The sequence below is a fragment of the Prionailurus viverrinus genome, chromosome E1 (genome assembly GCF_022837055.1).
Source record: "Prionailurus viverrinus isolate Anna chromosome E1, UM_Priviv_1.0, whole genome shotgun sequence".
Taxonomy (NCBI): domain Eukaryota; kingdom Metazoa; phylum Chordata; class Mammalia; order Carnivora; family Felidae; genus Prionailurus; species Prionailurus viverrinus.
The window spans coordinates 49,504,440-49,527,593 of NC_062574.1; the positions used below are offsets into that span (position 1 = coordinate 49,504,440).

Genomic DNA, 23,154 nt, shown 5'->3' on the forward strand with positions numbered 1-23,154 from the left:
CCTTTGCCAACATCCTTGAAGGGCCAACCAGCTCTGGAAACCCCTAACCCCTGGATTTTTCTGTTATATATAAACAATGAACATCTTCATGGTTTAAGTCTCTGTGTCGTTACTTGTTTGTTGTCTTGCCTGCCCTGTCCGCCTTCTCCCCTGACCCAAACCCTGAGCCCCTGGGGGCAGACAGACAGCAGACTTTTCCAGTCTTCCCCTCCCCCCCACCCAGTCTCGGTTGAACAGTCCATGCTGAGTGTCTTCGTATCCAGGAAATGAGATCAGGCCCGACCTGACCGCTTTCATTCCTGGGTCAGGGGCTCACTGCCCTCTCACCCAGTTCCCAAGGCCCCGGGGCTACCCTGCAGCTTGAGATCCTGCCAGCCCTCTCCTGGCCCGTTGCTGACTCAGTGTCTTATCACCTGTCCTGTCCCCGGCCCTCCTCCTGGGAGAGGCCCCACAGGTGGGTGCTGTTTCTCATCTGGCCTTTTTCTCCCCTCTGGGCGCTCAAGCCCCCTCTCCTCCAGCTGCTCCCAGCGGCCCTACTGCCTTTCAGTTTCCTGGACTCCAGCTCTTCCCAAAACCGTTGCGACGGCTTTGCCCGTCCCTGCGCCCAGGAAGTCGTGCGATCGAGGAGTCCCCCACCCGGGTCATTTCATGATTCGCAGCCTGGTGCCGGGAAAACACGCTGGTGTGTCAGGAACAGCCGCGGGTCTTGTCCTGCCCTGGTTGCCACTCTCTCTGGGACCCCATGCCACTGCCCTCTTCTCTCTGGACCTCGGTCTCCTCCTCTGGCAAGGGACTCGCCTTGACGTTATCGAAGGTCCTCTGGTTCGAGCGTGGGTGAGGTGTATCTGGGCCAACACCCCCGAGCGAGCAGGGTTCAGGAGGGGACCCAGGAGGCCTGGCTGGGCCGTTCAAGCTGGGCATGGGGTCCTAACCCCGGGGACGGACTGGCCAGGCAGGCCTTTCTCCAGCGGCTGCTCCTCTCCTTGGGAGCTATTGCTGGAGGGGGAGGTGGCCTGGGCTTGGAGGCGAGGCTGCTGGGCCACGTGGGACTGGAGCCAGTGGGCTTCCAGGAAGGGAAACTAAAGATACCCCCTTCCCGGCACGGCTGGAACCCTGAGAGGCCAGGGATCCCGTTCCAGTCGTGCTGTCGCCGGGGGCAAGGGGTGGTGACCAGGAGGGCCCTCCAGCAGCTGTGTTGGGCCTGGCGCTGCTGGGGGCTGGAGCCCAGGACCGGGCATCTATTGGCCGATCCCTGAGCCGGTGGGCGAGGTCAGGGCAGGGCCAGCGTGTTACTGGAAGCCCGGTGGCTCCGTCTGTCCCTCTGCCAAGCTGCCCACTGCATTCTTCGGCCTCCTATTTCCAGGCAGGCTCTGCAGAGGTCCCAGCCGTGGCCTGCCTTGAGCCTGGGTGCCGTCATGCCCATGTTTGGGGCCCTTGTTGGGGACAGCAGTTGAGATGGGCGGCAGGGGGGTGGGGTGGGCAGGATGCCGTGAAGGTAGCTGGGCTCTCGGGGAGCAAGGATCACCTTTCCCTGTGCGGTTCTGAGAGGTCAGGTGACCTGGGTGAGGGAACCCGTGTGTGTGTGTGTGTGTGTGTGTGTGCGCGCGCACACAGACTGCAGAGACCAGGGGTCATAGACTTGAGCTTGCCCAAGTATCCCAGGATATGCAGGCCAGTGTGAAGGGCCTGGGGGCGCACAGAGGGGTGCACCGTGCCGCTGTCCCCCCGGATGTCAACGTAGAGATGGAATTTTGGATCTGCAACCCCTGGGTCCAGGGAGTGAAGTGGAAAAGCGGTCCCACCTGTCACTGCTGGTAAGCGAAGAGTGGGGATAAGGCCCCTCACCGGGCCATGGCGAGGACACATAGGTGGCACCCGGGGGGGGGGGGGCAGCGAGCTTGGCGTAATGGCAGGAGCAGCCCCCCCGGGCTTTGCAGGGTAACCCTCAGCTTTTTCTGACCTCTGCACCTCCCCCCATCTGCCCTTCCAGAATCCTCTCGTGGGGCACATTCAGTCCACCTGATCTGCCTGACCCAGGGCTTATCTTGTGCTTTCTGTCGGAGTTCTAGGTCCACAGGCTTTCTTGCCTGCTCAAAGCTGGCCCTGCCATTCCCACCAGACCACAAGGACCTTCTCCAGGACTCAGAGCCCAGGGCCTTTCATCGGACAGAGGAGATCTGAGCACCTGGCTGGCTTTAGGGGTGCCTCCTTCTCCCATCGTGGGGGCCTCCCGACCGCAGCCAGGTTGGGCTAGCCCCAAAGGAGACAGCAGGATGGTTCCAGGAAGCCTGTGCAGCCAGCGATGTGAGCCTGAACTCTCCAGATCAATGGGGGGAGGGCTGGCAGCCAGCGAGCCGGCCGGTGGTGTCAGAGCTGGGGTCTCAGACGGCTTGAGCAGGGTTTCCAGCCCTCTTCCAGGCTCAGCACCCCCAGCCACAGCCCTACACTCCCTGCCAGGCATTGACCTCCCAGATCATTTCCTTCCCTCTTTCTTCCCCTGGCTCCCTGCTCAGTCAGGGAAGGAGGCCCTGGGTGCAGGAGCCTTGACACGACCCCCTGAGGCATCAGAAGGCTTCTTCCCCACTTGCCATGGGACTTCCGAGCCTCAGTTTCCTCATCTGGATGACGTGGGTGGACGGCACCCCGTGCGAGAGTCATTCAAGGTTTCGGTGGGAGAATGCTGTAAAGGGCCTGGTCAACAGCCACATGCAGTCTCTCTCTGGCCTCCCCAGGCCTCTAAAAATATTTTAATGTTTATTTTTGAGAGAGAGAGAGAGAGAGAGAGAGACCCAGAGGGTGAGTGGGGGAGGGGTAGAGAGAGGGGGAGACACAGAATCCCAAGCAGGCTCCAGGCTCCGAGCTGTCAGCCACAGAGCCCGACGCGGGGCTCGAACTCACGAACTTCGAGATCGTGACCTGAGCTGAAGTAGGCGCTTAACCGACTGAGCCACCCTGGCGCCCCAAAGGTCCCCCCCATCTCTAACTTAAAGGAGCAGATAAGCCTCACCTGCATCAAGGCAGAAGCTCAGAGAGGGGAGCAAGCAGCTGGGGCCTGGCCCTTCCTGCAGGGCCCCGGTTCCCCTGGGGTCCGGGGCCCGGTTTGGAGAAGCAAGACTCATTTTCTTGTCCCAGCTCATTCCCTGAGCCACGTAAGGACGGGGGCTGGGGGTAGCCCCACACCCGAGGGCCTTGGGAGTATGCTCAGGGATTCCAACTGTCCCACTCTCCCTTCCGTAGTCCTCTCCAAGCCCCCACCAGCCTCTGTCCTCACTGCCATCCGTGTGTGGCGGCTGGTCTCCAAGATGGCCCCAGCGATCCTGCATTGAACCAAGTCAGGGGCGAGTCGTCACTCAGCTGAAGTTACCAACGGGCCCCGGAAAGTGCACCCCCAACTCAGTGAGAAGAGGGTCTTGGCCTTTTGTCCCTGCTGGTGCCTCTTCCTTCTGACGCCTCAGACCCCAGCAGGACGCAGCACCTGTTTTCCACGCCGTGTGACCGATTCCCGCACGTACAGTGGCTTAAACCACGCGCGCGTCTGTCACCGTGCAGGTGCGTGAGGTCAGAGGTCTGGGGACCGCGCAGCCGGGTCCTCTGCTTACTCACAGGGCTGCAGTTAGGCGGCGGCTGGGCCGTGTCCTCCTCTGAAGCCTCAGCCGAGGAAGGCCTGCTTCCTCGCTGGCTGGAGGCTGGAGGCCACCTTCAAGTTTAGAGGCCCCAGTCCCTGACCCCCACCCTGGCGCTCCCTTCATCAAGCCAGCAGGGGGACATTTTCCTTCCAGTCTGTCAAGAGGGAGCCTTACATGACGTACTATAACCGTGGAGTAACATCCTGTCCCCTTCGCCATGGTCTGTGCCTGAGACCCCAGTCCCAGCTCCGGACTGCACTCACCAAGAGGGAATCACAGAGGGTGGGACACCCTGGGGTCACCTTAGGATGTGTCCACAGATGCTGATGAGCTGTGCTGGCCCTGGAGAGGGGGAGGGTCTCTGCCCCCCGTGACATGGGCGTTCTGGTCTCAGTCCAGCTAAGGCTGGTTGTTCAGTCCTTAGGGTTTTCCTGGTGAGTCGGAGCAGTCTCGTGCCTATTCGTGGGGTTAAGGCGACTCCGAGCCACCTGCTACCAAGGTGTTACTTTGTAGCTTCCTGAGCACTTAACTAGGTACTTCTGTTCAATATCTTTTATAGACAGCCCTAACCGTAAGCAGGTGGTGTTGCTGCCATTGACTCTATTTTCTTTTTTTTTTTAAGGTTATTTATTTATTTTGAGAGAGAGAGAGAGGAAGCAAGCAGGCCCTGCACCATCAGCACTGAGCCCAATGTGGGGTTCGAACCCACGAACTGGGAGATCATGACCTGAGCCCAAACCGAGCCGGCCGCTTAACCACCTGAGCTCCGTGCGCCCCGTTAACTGAACCCCCAAGGAAAATGGCCCCGTGCCCTCAGCTAATAACTGCTAGTCAGGACCGTGGAAAGCCAAGGTAAGCGGCCCAAGGCCACGGGACAGAGGTTGGCTCATGCGATGAGAACACGCAGGAGGAGAGCGAGAGGCCTCAGGCACAGTTGGATCCAGATTCACAGGCAGCGTCACCTGGAAACGTCTCTGCTTTCTGCTTCCCCTGCTGGCTTCACCCTCCGGCAGGCTCTCCCTAGCCTGCTTGGGTCTTGTCCCCGTGCCTGGAGCATGTCCTGATCGGAACGTCCTGGGTCACGTCCCCCACCCCTCACCCCCAGCAGGGTGGGGGAGATCAGTCCCATCGATGAGCCACAAAGACCAAGAACGGAGAAGGGATGAAAACCGGGGTGCTTTTACTGGAGGGAGGGACAGTGGGTGCTGGCTGGCAGGGCAAGGCATGGCCAGCGTGGGGACAGAACGCCAGGATCAGGCTGCCCGTCCTGGGGACCCTCTCGTGCCGCCCCCACGACAGGAAGCAGAGGTGAGATTCCAGGTGTGGCCGGGATGCGGCCCCGGGGCGCTGCCTCCCAGGCTGGCAGGAGGCTTCTGTTTCCTGGGTTACCGTTTGGGGAGCATTTGGGTGTGTTCAGTGCTTGAATCTCGAAACGATGCCAGGAGGAAAGGCTGTATCTCACCGTCCCCGTCAGACAGGGCGCAGGCTGGGGCTCTGGGCGTTCACCTGGGTGGTTCGCAGTCCTGCAGGCCTGGATCCGATCTGTGCTGCCTGACTCCCTCAGTCAGAGGAGACACCGAGGCCCAGGGAGGGGTCAGCCCCAGCTTCCTCGGCCCTGCCCCCCTGTCCTGGGCACCCCTGGACTCCTCTCAGCTCGCCTCTGTTTAGGTAACACTGTATCTTTGAACAGGTAATATGGCCACAGGTTTCAAAATTCAGATGTGAGAAGTAGCCGCTGAGAAATGTTACCCTTCTTAAAAGAATTTTTTAACATTTTTATTTATTTTTGAGAGACAGAGAGCACGAGCAGGGGAGGGGCAGGGAGAGGGAGACACAGAATCCGAAGCAGTCTCCAGGCTCCGAGAGCTGTCGGCACGGAGCCCGACGCGGGGCTCGAACTCACCAACCGTGAGATCACGACCTGAGCCGAGGTCAGACACTCAATGGACTGAGCCACCCGGGCGCCCCGGTGATAGAATTATAGAAACCAAATATACAAGCAAGACTCAGAATAAGGCTGTACGAAGGCCAGTGCGTGGGCTGCGACAGTGCCCTACAGTTCTGAAAAATGTCACCCTCCCGGGAAGCTGTGGCAAAGCCTACAGGAGATCTTTCTGTATTATTTCCTACAACTCGCGTGAATCTAAAATTAATTCAAATTTCAACCAAAAGAATTGATTTCTGGTGCCAAAGTCCAACTCGAGGGCTTCTCCCCTGTGCTCATGGGTGCCCGGGGCGGGGGGGGGGCTCCCCTCCGCCACCCCACAGCCCCTTCAAGGTGTCTCCAGGTTTAGCAGGAGACTGTCCCTGCTGGGGACTCAGCAAAGCCGGTCAGGAGGCTGCCTGAGCGCAGGAATGGACACACGGCAGGTGGGGCGCGGAGGGCAGGGGAGGCTCCTGCCGGAGAATCACCCTCCTCGGACCTTGGAGCAGGACAGCCCTTCAGAAAGCTAGACCACGGGGCGCCTGGGTGGCGCAGTCGGTTAAGCGTCAGACTTCAGCCAGGTCACGATCTCGCCGTCCGTGAGTTCGAACCCCGCGTCAGGCTCTGGGCTGATGGCTCAGAGCCTGGAGCCTGTTTCCGATTCTGTGTCTCCCTCTCTCTCTGCCCCTCCCCCGTTCATGCTCTGTCTCTCTCTGTCCCAAAAATAAATAAAACGTTGAACAAAAAATAAAAAAAAAAAGAAAGCTAGACCACGCGCCGGGCCTGAGACCCGGGCCTCCCTCAATCCAACGCTGTCCAGCCACCAACAAGGTCAAGGGGCTCCAACGCCCTCTCTGCCCTTTCCAGACTCCCTGAGGTGAATTCGTGGTCCGCACCAACATTCACCATCCCATCCCAGACACCCCCAAACTCCCCAGCCCCAGCCTCCCCCCCCCATTCCTCCCTGCCATCCTGGGGTAAGCTGGACACTGAGCCAGGGAGTCTGAGGCGGCTCTGGGGGAGGGAGCTGGTGGCGGAAGCTCAGACCCGGTTTCCGCCAGAGCTGTCTGTCTCTTCCGCATCCTGGGAACAGCACCCCCCCCCCCCCCCCCGCCCCCGGGGAAGGAGAGGGGAGGAGCAGAGGGAAGGAAACCCTGCTTCTGCAAGCAGCCCCCTTAGGGCTCCTATTCTGACGCTGGCGCCGCGCCCCCCCCCATTAGAACCCCTCTTTGCAGCTTCCCTGGAAGAGGCAGAAACTGGGGGCCGACACAGGCCACCTAGTGAGACCCAGAGGTCTTTCTGGCGTTAGGTTCCCAGGAAGGGGCTGCTCCCTCCATCAGACCCCTCCCCACGTGGTGGGTGCTATGCCTGCACCTGCCCAAAGGCTCAGTCGCCCTGTCCCCCAGCCTCTCAAATCAGGAGCAGGTGGCTGGTGAGCCGAGAGGTCCGGGGCCTCCTCTCCCCCAGCCCCCTCACTCCCAGCCTGTTCAGGGGGGAGGCACATGGTGGGGCGGCAGCCCTGGGTTTGGGAAAGCCCCTGCCGCGGCTTCTTTCGGGAGTTCCTTCCCAGGAATATCCACTGAACCCCCTTTTTAAAAAGCAGAGGCGGGGCGGGCCCCGCAGAGCGCTGGAGGAGCTGGCTGGTCCAACCTCGGGTCTGCGGGCCTGCCGGCTGGGCCTGGGACCCGCTGGCTGCCGAGGGGTCCGCGGGCGGGGTCCGGGGCGCCTGGCACCGGCCAGGGCGCCTCACAGCCCTGGTGGGGGTGGGGGCGGCGACTGTCGCTCCCAGTCGCAGACAGGCAGGCCGGCCAAGTGACCTGTCCACCAAGGGAGGGAGGAACGGAGCCCAGGACCCTGTGCGGCCGAGGGCCGGGCACGGTGCCCTGCGCGCCCTGGCGCTGCGCTGGGCGGAGGGGAGCCCGCGCGCATTGATCGCTGGTGTAGACGCAGCCTTGGCGGCGGCCGGGCAGCGGCTCTCCGCGCCCGGCCGGCTGTCGGGAAGTCGGGCCGGCTCGACTCCCCGCTTCCTGGAAACGCGCTGGGGCAGGAGAGGCTGGGGACCCAGCCGGCGGCCTCGCCGCGGGCGGCAGCGCGGAGCTGGCCACCCGCCCCGGGCGCGGCGCGGAGCGCACGGGGCCTCCCGGGGGGACCCGCGGGGAAGTCGTGGGGCGGGATGTCGGCGGCTGCCACGCGAACCCGCCGCCCCTTCCCCGTCCCTCGCGGCCTCCTGCCCCGACACCCCCAGGCCCGGGGCGCCTTCGCTTCGGACACCTGAAGGTTTCCTCGGCACCTGCCCTGCGGGAGTCCCTGCATGCAGCCGACCGGGGTGGGGGGCGGTGTTCTCGCGTGTTCCAGAGCCTGGCGGTTTAGTTGTTTATAAACCACAGTTGCTTTGTTAATAGGTGTGTATTTTATGTAACCACAAAAGTTGACATTTTAAAAGCATGAGACGGGGCGCCTGGGGGGGTGGGGGGTGGGGCTCGGTCGGTTAAGCGTCCGACTTCGGCTCAGTCATAATCTCACGGTCGGTGAGTTCGAGCCCCGCGTCGGGCTCTGGGGTGACCGCTCAGAGCCTGGAGTCTGCTTGGGATTCTGTGTCTCCCTCTCTCTCTGCCCCTCCCCCACTCGGTGTCCCTCCCTCTCTCTCTCTCTCTCTGTCTCTCTCTCTGTATCTCAAAAATAAAGGAGGAGAATTGCAAAAAGTTTCTTCAATGTGCCACTGGCCCCTCTTTGGAGACCTGGGTTCAGTGGGGGCAACCGGTCTGGGCCTGGAGCTGGGTGAAACACCTCCCCCTTCCCCCTCCCCCTTCCCTTCTGGTCCGTCTTCCCTCCCCACCCCCACCAGGCCCACAGCTGCCCTCCCGGCCCCCCCGGGTTCCCACTCCTCTCTGAGCCTCGGTTCTGGTCTGGAAAATCGAGGGGCTGACATCTCCCCCCTGCCTGGTCGACCGGGTCGAGTGCCTGGTTTGCAGCCCGCTTCCCGACCTGGCTGTGCTCCCGGATGGGCACACGACCCGAGCCACCCTGATGGCAGCGCGGTGAGTATCACCCCCTCCCCCCAGGCAGGGTCCGTGATGGTCATGCAGATTCAGAGAGGTCCATTCATCAGTGGGTCTGGCTTCGGATGTGGTCCTGGTGAAGGTAATTGCTAGGAAAGCATGTGTCACAGAACTGCAGGGCTGTGGGATGGGAAGGGTTCCAGCAGGGGTGAGTGGGAGAGAAGAGGGAGGGACAGCCATCAGTCAGTCAGTCAACGAACGTTCATTGAGCACTGGCTGGCTGCCAGGCACTGTTCGAGGCAGCGGAGGCTCAGGGAGCTCACTCGGCAGCCAGGGGTCCCTCAGCTCAGGGACCCCAGCCTCCCTGAGGAGCATGGGAGCCACCTTGGGGCCAGGGCAGAGGGTGGGGCCCCCAGGAGCTGGAGGGGAGGCCCGGGCCCACAGCTGAGGTGTGGTCCCCCTGGGCGGGGAGAGTGACTCAGGCCCCGCCTAGCCTCCCCACCGCCTGGGTTTGGTTTGTTTAAGAACAAATTAGTCACGGAGCAGGCAGCCTTCCCGAAAATAAAATGAGAATCCCCAGGAAACAGGGAAAATTGAAGGCAGGAGGGTGAGTCAGCACGTGCTGCCCCCAGGGCTCCACTTTCCAAAAGTCTAGGTCCTCCTCCTCCCCCCTTCCCCCTGCTGGGCCTCCCTCCTCCTCCTCCTCCTCCTGGGACTCCCTCTTCCTCCTCCTCCTGGGCCTCCCTCCTCCTCCTCCTCCTGGGCCTCCCTCCTCCTCCTCCTGAGCCTCCCTCCTCCTCCTCCTCCTCCTCCTGGGCCTCCCTCCTCCTCCTCCTCCTGGGCCTCCCTCCTCCTCCTCCTGGGCCTCCCTCCTCCTCCTCCTCCTCCTGGGCCTCCCTCCTCCTCCTCCTCCTCCTGGGCCTCCCTCCTCCTCCTCCTGGGCCTCCCTCCTCCTCCTCCTCCTCCTCCTGGGCCTCCCTCCTCCTCCTCCTCCTCCTCCTGGGCCTCCCTCCTCCTCCTCCTCCTCCTGGGCCTCCCTCCTCCTGGGCCTCCCTCCTCCTCCTCCTCCTCCTCCTCTTCCTGGGCCTTCCTCCTCCTCCTCCTCCTCCTCCTCCTGGGCCTCCCTCCTCCTCCTCCTGGGCCTCCCTCCTCCTCCTCCTCCTCCTCCTCCTCCTGGGCCTCCCTCCTCCTCCTCCTGGGCCTTCCTCCTCCTCCTCCTGGGCCTCCCTCCTCCTCCTCCTCCTCCTCCTCCTGGGCCTCCCTCCTCCTCCTCCTGGGCCTCCCTCCTCCTCCTGGGCCTTCCTCCTCCTCCTCCTGGGCCTCCCTCCTCCTCCTCCTCCTCCTCCTGGGCCTCCCTCCTCCTCCTCCTGGGCCTCCCTCCTCCTCCTCCTGGGCCTCCCTCCTCCTCCTCCTCCTCCTCCTGGGCCTCCCTCCTCCTCCTCCTCCTCCTCCTGGGCCTCCCTCCTCCTCCTCCTCCTCCTGGGCCTCCCTCTTCCTCCTCCTGGGCCTTCCTCCTCCTCCTCCTGAGCCTCCCTCTTCCTCCTCCTGAGCCTTCCTCCTCCTCCTCCTGAGCCTCCCTCCTCCTCCTCCTGGGCCTCCCTCCTCCTCCTCCTCCTCCTCCTCCTGGGCCTCCCTCCTCCTCCTGGGCCTTCCTCCTCCTCCTCCTGGGCCTCCCTCCTCCTCCTCCTCCTCCTCCTGGGCCTCCCTCTTCCTCCTCCTGGGCCTCCCTCCTCCTCCTCCTGGGCCTCCCTCCTCCTCCTCCTCCTCCTCCTGGGCCTCCCTCCTCCTCCTGGGCCTCCCTCTTCCTCCTCCTGGGCCTTCCTCCTCCTCCTCCTGAGCCTCCCTCTTCCTCCTCCTGAGCCTTCCTCCTCCTCCTCCTGAGCCTCCCTCCTCCTCCTCCTGGGCCTCCCTCCTCCTCCTCCTCCTCCTCCTCCTCCTGGGCCTCCCTCCTCCTCCTCCTCCTCCTGGGCCTCCCTCCTCCTCCTCCTCCTTCTGGGCCTCCTCCTCCTCCTCCCCCCCAAACCTACTTCTCACCCCCATCTCAGCAAGTTCTCTGCCACTAGACGCCCCCCTCGGTTTTACTTCTTCTCTTACTTTTCCTCTGGCCCCTCCTGACTTCTCCCTCCCTCCCTCCTCACTTGTCCTGTCTCAGTCCTCACCCACACTCCAGGTCCCTCCCTTGTTCCATCCCCCGCTTCATTCCCTCCCCCCCCCCCCCCCCCGCCATGTCCACCATCCATCCATCCATCCATCCATCATTTGCCTTCCTTCGTATCCAAGGAGCACCTACCGGGTGCAGGTGCCGTGGGCGGGAGGAAGAGAAGACCTTCCCTCTCCCCCCAGAAGGCTTCCTTGTAGGGCAAGTAGACTCCTGCGTGAGAGATGTTGCCCAACAGCCACAACCGGGCACTGGGCTCATCCCCACCTCTCCCTGCTCCTCTGGCCACTCTCTCCCCCAGACCCGCAGAGCTGGAAGGAAGAAAGGACAATGCCTGACGACTTCATTCTGAGCTCTCTGTCTGGGGCGCCCTCTGGGCCAGAGCACAGGGCCTGGGCTGAGGGGGCTGACCGGGCAGGGCAGGAGAGCCGGGACGAGATTTCTCACCACACGTCCCTTCCTGTGCCCAGAGTGGAGGTGAAGGGACACGGAGCTGGACTGTGATTTGCATTTGAGGAGTGAGCTCGCATGTCACATGTGCACCTGTTCCCTGCCTCCCCACCCTGAGCCTCCTGGAGGAGCAGGGAGGCCAGGTCTGAAGTGCGGATGGGACTCTGGCCAGGCCCCTTCCCACCCCAACCGCCTGAGGTCAGCAGGGAAGGTTCTAGGCTGCAGGAGGGAGACCGCATAGGGGAGCCAGGCACCTTGAACCCTGGTCTTTCAGGACAGTGCCAGCCTGCTGTGGCCTGGGGTCCACCTGGCTGGAGCAGGTGAGTCCCTGAGGACTCAAGACAAGTCCCTGAGGGCCAGGGACCCCCCCCCCCCCCGACCTTACTACAGTTCCCTACATGGCCAGAACGCCCTGATGCAGTGCCCCCCCCCCAGCCCCCAGCCGGAATGAGGCTCTTCCAGCTCTGCGGGGACCCCCAGGGCAACCCTCTCCCCAGGCCCCTCTGACCCAGCCTGGCCCCTCAGGAGCAGGGGGAGCCGGTCCCCCACGCCTGGGTCACGGACTGGGCTGGGGCCTCCTGTCTCTCGGTCACTGTCCAATCTCTGCCTGCTGTTCCTGATGAATAATTTAGCTGCTCGAATTACAGTAAAGAGCTCTTCAGTTTCCCTTCCCAAATCGTTAAGAGCTGATACAAGACGCCTCGGTTCCTTCTAAGGAAAGTCCCTTTCCCAGCGAAGCTGAGCCCCCACGGGTGGGGATCTCCCCCTCCCCGCCGATCACTCACCAATTTCGGACAGTAGTGGGGGGCTGCTTTTGTTTTGTTTTACTCTTGACTGTAAAAAAAAAAAAACAAAAAACAAAACAAAAAAAAGGGACTGAAGCATCAGATGCCAGTTCTGGGCAGCAGGAAGGTATCACCACCGTCCTAAGAGGTGGGGTAGGTTGCTACTCTGGGAAGAAGCCTCGGGAGCTAACAAGTCCCAAGTCGCAGGGACGGGCCCCTGTGGGTATTGGAGAGGCAGGAAGGAGCCTGTGAGGAAGGAGCAGGGGGCGTGACGCCAGCTCAAGGGTGCAAGACGGCATGTGCGTGTGGGTGTGCAGGCGCACGCGTGATTGCACACACGTGTGCACACGTACACGTACACGCGAGTGCCTGCTGCACATGAGTGTGCCGTGCGCATGTTTCTATGAGCTGGGTGCCTGAGGGGCGGCCCGCGTGTGTGGCTGGGACTGGGTGGGGATTTGCGGCGCAGGGGCAGCTCTGAGCTGTCAAAGACCTCGGTCTCCTCCAGCATTTTCAGAGCTGGGGGGGGGGGGGGCGGTGAGGAATCCGGGTGGGGCTGGGCTCCGGCGCCCAGTCAGGTGACTAGACCCGGCAGGGGAGGGGCTCTAGGAAGTAGGGTGGGAGGGGAGGGGAGGAGTGGGAAGGGGCTGGGGTGGGGACCTTGGCTGCAAGAGCCGCTGAGGAGTAAAGGCAACATCCAGAGGCTTGAGCATCCGGGTTCCAGAGCCAAGGACGGCGGGGGGTGGGGCTCTGGGTGATGGAGCCTGAGGCTGTGGGCCCAGAGGAGCCGGGCCGAGACCAGAGACCCCAGGCCTGGAGCCTCGGGCCGCGGCTGGAGGGCTCCCGGGGCCTGGGGGGGGGGGGGGGGGGGGCGCGGCGGGGCTCCGGTGCCTGCGAGGGTGGGGGCAGGGGAGGAGGCCTGAGGGCGCAGGTCCTGCGTCCCTGCAGCTGTGCAGAGGAGGAGGAAGGGGGCGGGAGGGAGCCTGTGAAGTCACGCTTGGCGGCAGGCTGGGTCCGTGGCAGGAACCTCCGCCTCCAGCCCCCCCACCGCCCCCCACCCTCGGCCGCCCGCCCGGAGGCGTCAGTTCTCCGCAGCCCGGGTGCAGGGACAGATCTGAATTTCCCTCCACGCGCCCATACCCACGCTCACTTCGCCTGCAGCCTACACCCGATACGCTTCGTACCTGGACAAGCCACCAGAAAGTTCCATTCTCTCCACGTCTGTCTGTCTGTCCTGGGACGCCCAACACAAAAAGCGGGCTGCTCGCATTGGGGAGGGGGGTGGAGACCCCCCACACTCTCACCATACTCCTCAACTTTGGGGGGATCCAGACATGACCAGGATGGGAGGTTCTAGGGTCCCTCTAACTTGGTCCCACACATGCCAAGGCCGGGACCGAAGTGGGCTGGTCCTTAGGGAAGGAACCTCGCAAAGACGAAAGTGCAGAGGTGGCTTCTTGGGAGGAGACAGGGACGGGGTTTGCAGACCTGGGAGGGTCCTGCAGGGGTCCACCACTCCTCAGTGCACCAGCGGAGGCCGGGTCCCAGCCCCCTCCTGGTGGGGCAGCCCTGAAACGCACTGGGACCTCAGCGGGCACCTCCTTCCTCCAACTAGATGGCATGGTTTGCCCGGTGAATTGCACAGGGGTCCCCCCCCACCCCGGAAAGGTGGTCCCAGCCTCTTGGTAGTTGTGACCACGCTTTCCTGCCTCGTCGGACTCAGCCTCCCCTCTCCCTCCCAGAAGGCCTTGGGGCCCAGCTGTGACCTCAGCACCCGCCCCCCCCACCAGATGTGTGCCTGCCCCAGGCCCCCTGGGATGGCCTCAATCTGCTGTATTGCTCACGCTTTGGCTGAGCAGGAGCTGGAGAGGGGAGGGAGCACCCCACAGGCCTTACCGGGTGCCTCTAGCATGAGGACAACAGCCCCTGGTAACCTCCCGGGCTTGGTTCCTTGGGGGAAAGGGAGGCATGGTCGAGCCCCGCAGAAGGGAGGGGAGAGTTCTGTCAGTTTCCTTGGAAAGGATCAAGAACGTTCTGATTTCCAGGCCCTCCTGGAGCTGCATGGGCTGCTCCTTACTTCTCGGTGGTGATAGGGACTAGGGAGCTGGTGGCTCCCTCCTTCCTTTCCTCTCCCCTCCCTGGGAGGCCTTGCAAGGTGGCATCTGGCCGGTGGCAGCTGATCAGAGCCCCCTCACCCCCAGCTCCTGTCCTCTCCCGGATGGGGACCACAGGGCTTGTGAATGGGTCACCTCTGCCGCTTCCCTCCCACCCCCGCCTAGCCTGTTAGCTATCCGTGTCTCTGCTCCCGCCACAGTGGGCTTCTTCCACGGCCCAGAAAGTTCCATTCTCTCTCTCTCTCATCCCCTTGGCCTTTGAACCTGCTTCCCCTCAGCTAGGAATGAGCAAACTTTTTTTTCTGAAAAGGGCCAGATAGGAAGTGTTTGCGTCTCTGCCTTTGTAGCCTGAAAGCAGCCACGGACGGGCGTGCAGTTTGCAAACCAACGCGTGCAGCTATGTTCTCATAGAACTTTATTTTTTTTTTACATTTTATTTATTTTTTGATAGAGAGAGAGACAGAGCACAAGCGGGGGAGGGGCAGAGAGAGAGGGAGACCCAGAATCCGAAGCAGGCTCCAGGCTCTGAGCTGTCAGCACAGAGCCGGATGCGGGGCTCGAACCCACGGACCGCGAGCGGGGCAGCACAGCAATCACCCAGTTCCAGGTCTCTCTCGGGGGGGCGAGGCTTCCAGGAGACGTGGCTAGGCCGCGCTGGGGGTCAGGGAGCCCACCTGGCCTTCATCCCTGGTATCCTGGGAGCTGACGGAGGCTCTCATCACCCTCTGTCCTCCCAAAGGTTCCCACTCTAACAAGGGGTGGCGTTCTTCGTCCTTCAGTTGCGGGCTCCAATTCTGCCTCCTCAGGGCTGGACCCAGTGACTCTGGACCCCTGGTTCTGTAGTCACCGCCTGCCCCTCCCCAGCCTTCCAGCTGACGAGTCTCTGCTTCACATAACACGGGGCCAGTAACAGCTGTACTCCTGGCCCCCAGCTGTGGACACCCCCCTCCCTGGCCCCAGCCTCCAAACCAGTCCTTCCTGCCAAGTGTTAATCTCCCCATATGTCAGAGGAGGACAGTTACCCTGACACCTTTGTGCTCCCAGCATCAGCCTGGGAATTGGGGTGCGCTCCTGGGCGGGCCAGGCTGGAAAAACATGTGGTCCAGCTGTGGCCTCCCTTCCCATCATGGGGCATCCCGGGGTGGGGGTGGGGGGTTCTGAGGTCGGAGGTGGGAAGGTGCCGGCCCCCTCCGCTGGACTTGCAGGCATGACCCCAGAGCCGCTGCAACTCTTTCCCACAGAACATCCTGGCTGCAGGAATTTTCATCGTCTGGGCCAGAGTTCATCGGAAGTTCTCCCATCCACCCCCTCTCCCATCCCCTGGAGGGAAGCAAGGAGAGAGAGAGGGCCATGCAGCTGAGCTGGAAGTGAAGAAAGTTCGTTTCCACCGATGGGAGAGGTGGCGGGGCTTGGGGCAGGTCAGCGCAGGTGGCCGCAGGGTCGACCCCACACTGGATGTCACGGCTACAGGGGAAGGGCAGAGACAACATCACCACCAGAGCCCAGAAGCTCGAAGAAGCAGGGCCCAGCCCGGGACACAGGCTGGCCCTTCCGGGGAGGGAGCGCGCACCAAGGGACTGGGAGCCAGGCAGAGAGATTCCAAGGAAGCAGATGTGGTCCCTGAAAAGAGGCCCCAAAGCTCTCTCCTCTTCTCCTCCCTTCTTCCCTGTAACCACTGCCAGAAACGCCCAGGGTCTCCAGCCCGAGAGAGTGACAGTATGGCCATGCTGGGCCCCTTGGGGGCCTCACTCCATGCAAAAGCAGCCCTCTGGTATCAGTCGTGCCAAGAGCTCTCTGCCACCTGCCACCAAGAAGATGGGGACACGGTTCCGGGCCGGGGGCGTGGGCAAGATCGGACACCTAGGAAATAAGGAAGGGTGGGAGGGGGAAGATGGAGAGAAGGAAGAAAATAGGAGTGGAAGAAGAAGAGAAGGGGAGGGGAGGGGAGGGGCGGGAGGAGCGGGCCGCGAACAACCTCCCCCCCCCTTTGCGGGGATCCCTGGGAGGTCCCCGGGCTGAGAGGCCCTTAGGTACGTCTGCGCTCGCTGATTGGCTCCGCCAGCGCACTCGCCGCCCTGCCGCCCGCGCGCACGGATTTATCCGCTGGCTCCAGCCCCTGGTCGCGCCGGGATCCGCAGCCCTGTGCCCGCAGGCCCGGTTGCCTCGGCAACATCCCTTTGTTAGGCACCAGCATCTGAAAATGTCAAACCGTTTTCAGCGGGTCAGATCTGGTTCCCTCCCTTCTTCCCCCTTCTCCTTTTTCAATTCCAGTGGCCTCTGCCCAAGTTGCAAACTTCCTCAGTCTCCATGGGGGTGGAGGAGGGCTGTCTCTCTTTTTCCGTCCCAAACATCTGTCTCTATAAACAGTTGTGCGCGCACTACCTCCTCCTTCTGGGCCCGGGCTTCGGGGAGGAAGTGCTTTGTTTATCCGGAGGGGGTCGGTTTCCTTGCTCCTCCGGGGCTGGTTGGTCCGCGGGGAATGGCCGCAGCCCTGGGCTCCGGGAGCCCGGGCTGGGGGGCTGGGGGCTAGGCCGCGCTGGGGGTCACGGAGGCCACCTGACCTTCATCCCTGGTGGGGAGGGTGGCCGCTCTGCCCGGTCGCCCTGGCAGACTAGACGTCAGCTATGCTTGGCTCGCTGGGGTTGCCCTAGACAGGTGATTTGACCTCTCTGAGCCTGTTTCCTCCTCTGGAAAGTGGGGGGTGCTAATAATACCGAACTGACTTGCTGAGGGGGAGGAGGTGATCTGCCCTGCGCGTGCGTGGGGTGCATTGGGTGGAGGTCCCTCCGGAAGCCTCTTCTGCTGAGTTACTATCATCACCAGCCCCATTCAGGAGAAGGCTGAGCCTCAGAGAGGACACAAACCCATGCCTCCCGCCCCATCAGGACCCCCACCGAAACCCCACGTCCTCCGTTGGCAGATCGAAGGGCTGGAGTCGAGTGGCCTCCTCCCCAGCTCGAACCTTTGATTTATTTCAGGGAAGAGGGTGGGGCGAGCTAAGAAGTCAGCGGGGCTTTGCCAAGAGCCAGGGACTGGAATGCCTGGTGTATGGGCGAAGAGTCAGGGACAGGGACTCCGGTGACTCAGGCCTGCTTTCCCTGGCTGGTGGAAACGAGAATTGGACCACAGGCAAGAAGGCAGGCCTGGCCCAGGCCCAGGCCCAGGCCCAGCCCTGGCTCGGCCACCTTGGAGAGCCTGTCCTGGGCCCACATGGCCTGAGCATCAACATCGCTCCCATAAGGTCACCGACCTAAATCCCAGCTCCAGGCACGGCAGCTTTTTCTGTGTGCACAGTTCCGCTGGGGTGCACAGAATGAGATCAATTACCCGGGGGTCAATTACCCTGTGTCCGGATGATCAAAAGACAGACCCCATAAACAACCACATCAGCGGCCAAGAGTGACGGCTTGGGTTTCAGTGCGGGAAGAAGGGGCTCTGAGTCCAGCTCAGTTAAGTACCGGCCGATCTCGGGGTGAGCTAACCTCTCTGAGACTTGGTTTTCTCATCTGTAGAATGGGGAGTGTAGCCTATCCACCGGAGGGAATGCTGACTAAAGGCTCAGGGCTTGGCACGGGGAGTGGGTCCGGAAACAAAGAGGACATCACAACTGTGCTCATTCGGTTGGCTCATGAGGGCAGGGGGCTGTGCTCCCCAGGGCCGTGGTGGCCTGTGCCCTATAGACTGGTAAGGCCTGGGGGTGGGGTAGGGGTGTGGGGGGCAGAGTCGTGACCAAGGACCTACCCTTGGAAGGACGGACCGGACCGCACGGGAGCTAGGCGCCACTGTCCCCTTGGACTTGACTTAGAAAACACAAATGAAGAAACACAACCGTTAAGAATGTCAAGGTGACTGCAGGGCTAGGACCCCAAGCACGGGGTGCAGAACCCTGGGTGACAGCCTGTCCCCGAGTCTGTGATGTGCCTGATTGCTGTCTCCCGGGCTGTCTTCCAAGAGCCCGACTACACTGGATATGAGGACAGATGCAGGGAGGTAGGGAGAACTTATACAGGGGTAGCTCCCTGTGCCTCATAGCTTCACCCCTGCGGTGAATTTCAGTCTTCAGCTCTCACAGATGCACAGTGCTCCTTCGGCGCCCCGGTCCCGGCACGAGGGAAGAAATTGGGGTGCTGACCCTTGGCCCTTGGCCAGGTTTGGCCAGGTGAATGTCCCCCGGTTGCCCCAGGCCGGCCCTACCCCCAGGAGATGGGGAGGCCTCCGTGCAGTGATTCTGTAAGAAAGCCCTTTTTTGGGGGGGACGCACACCCAGGAGTGTTTCAGGGGGGAAAGAGGCATGGTGTCTGCAACTTAGCCTCGGATGGCCTAGGAAAAAAGTGGGGAGCGAAGCAGGAACAGAAATGGCAACACAGACCGTTTCCTTTGGGGGGTGTCCGGGTGAAGGGTCTACGGGAATTGTCTGGAGCACTTTTGCAACTTGTCTACCACCCTGAAATTATTTCAAAACAAAAAGTTGGGGTTTCTTGTTTTGTTTTTGTTTGGAAGGGTACGGGGGAGGGGGGGGGGAATACCAGACAGTCAGTCCTGCTGGCGGTGGCTTGGTGCTTGGTGCTGCTTAGAGGAGACTCCGGGCTGTGGCCATGGGAGACAGCGGCGGTGGCCCCGCGGGCCCGGCACCCTCTACCCCTGCCACCATCGGGCTCCAGCTTTCCGGCCTTGTGGCCAGTCTTTCCCTTTGGGGGGCCGGTGACTCAGCCAAGGGTTCTATGTGGCAGGAAGTGGGCACAGTGAGTCACGGGGTGGCTCTGTACCCTCCCTCCCGGAGGCTGGGATAGCAGCTGGGGCCCCAGGCCGGAGACGGCCCCCAAAGAGGGGGCTCTGCCCCCCACGGTAATAATTCCGGGGAGGGCTGCTGCGGAGGACTCCGGCCGGAACGCTGGGCTGGAGAGGGCCCTGCCTCGCCCTCTGGAGACTGGCTGGATGTACCCTGTGCCAGCTCTGCCCACAGCCTCCGGAGTTTTCCAGCCACTTGTGGACATATGCACAATGCCGGATGCTCCTTCAGAATTCCCCACCGTCTGCAAAGGCAGGAGCCGTGCCAAGGCCCCTGACCCTGCCGGCTGCCCCCAGCTGTGCGCACTCACAGGGGGCCTTGTCAGTGCTCAGCACTCACGCAGACGGCCCCTGGTGCCCGGGTCCCTGGGGCCCTGGCCGCTTCCAGCCTACACACAGGGGTCAAGCTCCACGGCTCCCCCAAGGTCGACCAAGGCCCAGGCTGAGTCGTCCCTCCAGGGCTCGCTGACCTCTCCACCTTTTCTCCTCCACCCTGGGCAGAGTTGCTTCCTTCAACGTCAAGGTGTGCTCACGTTATGGCAGGGAGGGGACCCATATGCATCCATGGTCTCATTTATCCTCAGAGCAGAGAAAGGAACCGAGGCTCAGAGAGGTTAAGGACCTTGCCTGAGGCCACACAGCACCAAGTCTGGATTCGAACTCGAGTCTTCGTGACTCCCAAGTCCACCCTGCCTTATCCTGCCCTGTGACGGGCCGCGCTTTCTCCTTTACTGTTCATGTACTTGTGCTTTGTCGCCCCAGCTCCGGGGTGAATCTGGGAGGGTTGGCAGGGGTCACGGCTTCTTCGTTCTCTGAAGGCCACTAGCACCGACACTGAGGCACTCAGGCATGACACACGGGTGGACCGGTGTCTGTGGGACAGCGGGTGATTCCGGGCACAGCGCCAGCCCTGTGCAGCAAACCCCGTCCCCCTACCCCCACCCCCACTGGGTCTCTGCCCACCCTGCCCTCCCTTCCCACCTCCAGGGCTGACCAGCCTCTCCACATCTCTTCCCCACTTTCCCTCTCCCACACTTCTCTTCGTTCCTCTCTCTTTTGAGTTTGTTTTCTGTTCCCTCTTTTCCTCCTTCCCTTGACCCCTCCTCTCCTCTGCGTTGTCATCCGGCTGTTGTCAACCCTCCAACGGGCAGTCAGCCAGTGCTGGCTTCCCCAGGGCCACAGGGCCACCCCCACCCAAGGGCCCTGTGTGTCGGGGTCACTTTGCACCCCCTGGGTGCAAACACAGTGCTGGGGGAGACGCCGCCAGTGAGTTGGAAGGGGACCCTGAGGTCCTCTGGTCCAGCCTCCCCGGTGGTCAGCCCCCCCTGTGCTGGAGCAGACTCACAGCCTCCCTCCCTGCCCTGCGTGGCCAATGGCTTGGGCTCTTGGGAGGCTTGGAGAGCTGGCGGGGTCTGAGGATCTGGCATTTTCCCCTTTCATTGTATTGAGTTGAAATCAGCCTCCTGGAAACTTGCCTTGTTCTTTGATCTGGGGGCGGCATCATCTCCCTGGGATCGTGCACACGCTTTCTTCTCTCTCGGGCCACAGAGGACTGAAGACCACTTCGTCCTGACAAGGACCAGGGGTGTGGCAGCTTTCCGGTGTCTCAGGGCACCCGAGCTGGAACTCGTGTGCGGTCAACCTGCGCCTCTGTGTCTCTCCTCCTAGGCTCTCCAGTTCTGGGGCCCCCGGGGCATCTCATTGAGGACTCTATGCCTAGTCCTGATCTTTCCACCTACGGTCCTAGCCTGTCATCATTTTGCATCCAGATGAGTTGGATGACCCCCCAGTTTTGTTTCATACGCCTTCAGGCTCCCTACTCGAGTCATTGATGGAAATGTTGAACAGGACTTGGCCGGGGCCAGAGACTTACCTCCCAGTGGGCGTTGCATATTCATCAGTTGCTTTCTACCCTTGAAAAAGGGTAGTATTCATTTTATGAAATTTCCAAAATAGAGATCAATGAAAAAGAATTTTAGAGCATTCTGGATCCCACTCTGCAAGGACAAGTGAGCACTTCAAACACTTCGGTATGTATTTCTACAAGTTTCTTTTCTTTTCTTTTTTTTTAATCTTTTTTTTTTTAATGTTTTATTTATTCTAGAGAGAGAGACAGAGAGACAGAGCATGAGTGGGAGAAGGCCAGAGCGAGAGAGGGACACAGAATCAGAAGTAGGCTCCAGGCTCTGAGCTGTCAGCACAGAGCCCGACGTGGGGCTCGAACTCACAATCCGTGAGATCATGACCTGAGCCGAAGTCGGACGCTCAACCGACTGAGCCACCCAGGCGCCCCTCTACAAGTTTCTAAAAACATCTAGAAGTACATAGGCCAAAAAAAGCTCAAAAATGCAGTCAGACCTACATAGTCTTTTGTGGTCTGTTTTCACTCGTATTTTGTGTACATCTGTACAGCTACATAAACAATTTTTATTGGCTGTGTAGTGTTGTGCTGTGAGGACATATTCCGTTCAACAGACCCCATGTGAATAGATTCCAATTTTTCTTTCCTTTTTGAACACTGGCATATGTAGGCCTATTATGAACATGTCTGGCTCCTTCCCTGCATTGAATTCAGCTACCATGATCTGCCTTTTCGAAGTGCGATTTGGGTCCCCATCGTGTTTTATCCGTATGTCTCCGCTGAAAGTATTTCCCGTTACGATAATTGTATGTTGTCATCTCCTTGCTTGTAGCTGCGAAGTCCTTTCGGGAACAGTCCACACCAATTTAAGAGTTCACCCCCAGTGTCTAACACAGTAGCTTGCACTTAGAGACACTCCATAAATATTTGTCGACTAAGGGCATGAATAAATGAATTTGTTTAATGATTCATTCCAGAGTTTAGCTGGTGATTACCATCATCCTCGCTGGTTTCCAGTTTCTGGAATCTGCTTCCTGTTCCACAGGGGCCTGGTTTGCCCATCTTCCTGTCCCCCTCCCAATCTCGGGGATGACAGAAAAGGCACCACTCCGCAGCCAGGGGCGCAAGCTCCCTCCTGTCCCACAATGGCAGCCCCCGGGGGGCTGACACTTGAGTTGATTCAGAGCCTCCCTCCCCCTCTTGCTGTCCCCTCCCCTATGGGATTTCAGTTCCCCTCAATCCCGCCCTGCCCTTTCTTTCTGAGTGTGACGGAGTAGCTGAGAGTAGTCTTTGTGGCCTGGGGAGCCTTTTGGAGGAGGCAAGTGCGTCGCCATCTTGAGTCTTGAGTGGCTCAGATACTCAATAAAGGCAGTTTGTTGTCCTTCCTCTTGGACACCATTTAGTCTCCTTACCTAAGTAAGAGCTGTCCTTTTGCACTCCGTCCCGGTTGAGAGCACCCCCTCCCTCCCTCCCTCCCGTTTCTCTGCTCCTTCTGAAATCAGACTTCCGCTCCCTAGAAGGTTCCCCAGGGCTTTATCTCCTGCACCACCCACTGCTCTTGTCACTGAGACCTTCTGTGCCTGGATTGTCCCAGCCCTGACTTTCTCCCCTAGTCGATCATTTTTCCTCGACCCATTTTCTCTCTTAGAACCGATAGCTCTTTGGGGCCAGGATTCCCTGAACTTTTTGAAAAAAATATCCCCTAAAATCTAGAGTACCTGACATTCCCCACTGTCTCTTTCCTCAGCCGTGCTAAGCCCACAGGGAGTCGCCCTGGGTGGACAGTGAGCCCACAGTGACATTCCTTTCCTGGAGATCAAACGTCCCCCTCTTCACCTCCTCGAGGGGCTGGGAAAGGCCGTGGAATCCCCAATCACAAAATCCATGGAGCTTCAACCCAGGGACTGGGGGAAAGAGAGGGGAGTGAGACTCGGCTTCCCCCACAAAGTGCTTAACGGAAAGGGAGGAGACGATAAAAATGAAGGGGGTAACACTCAGGATGGATTTTTTTTTTTTAAAGAATTTTATTTTATTTATTTATTTATTTATTTATTTAATTTTATTTTTGGGACAGAGAGAGACAGAGCATGAACGGGCGAGGGGCAGAGAGAGAGGGAGACACAGAATCGGAAGCAGGCTCCGGGCTCTGAGCCATCAGCCCAGAGCCCGACGCGGGGCTCGAACTCACGGACCGCGAGATCGTGACCTGGCTGAAGTCGGACGCTCAACCGACTGCGCCACCCAGGCGCCCCTTTAAAGAATTTTAAAACTGTCTTGCCTTCCAGTTTCTTCATCAGGGGTAAGTGATCTCCAGTCATCCCATCCATGAAACAAATATGCATGAAGGAAGAAAAACCCGCCCCAGAGCCTGCTGTGTGCCCAGCTGGACGTACCAGGCATCCATCCCCGGAGACTTGAGCGCGGGGCCCCTTGAGAACTCGAGAAATGG

At 60.8% G+C, this 23,154-nt stretch overlaps 2 long non-coding RNA genes across 3 annotated transcripts; one reads left to right on the top strand and one right to left on the bottom strand.

Moving 5' to 3' along the window:
• Positions 1-391: 391 nt before the first annotated feature.
• LOC125152035 (uncharacterized) lies at positions 392-5,472 on the top strand. Of its 2 annotated transcripts, XR_007147026.1 has the most exons (4): positions 392-1,814; positions 2,070-2,304; positions 3,238-3,549; positions 4,249-5,472. It is a non-coding gene; the product is annotated as an uncharacterized LOC125152035 (long non-coding RNA). The 2 variants fall into 2 exon arrangements; XR_007147027.1 differs by having other exon boundaries at positions 392-2,304.
• A 2,956-nt stretch (positions 5,473-8,428) lies between these two features.
• On the bottom strand, positions 8,429-13,330 carry LOC125152038 (uncharacterized). The gene is made up of 4 exons (XR_007147031.1): positions 13,127-13,330; positions 11,943-11,991; positions 10,840-11,018; positions 8,429-8,729 (listed from the first exon to the last, which is right to left on the bottom strand). It is a non-coding gene; the product is annotated as an uncharacterized LOC125152038 (long non-coding RNA).
• Between the last annotated feature and the right edge of the window lie 9,824 nt (positions 13,331-23,154).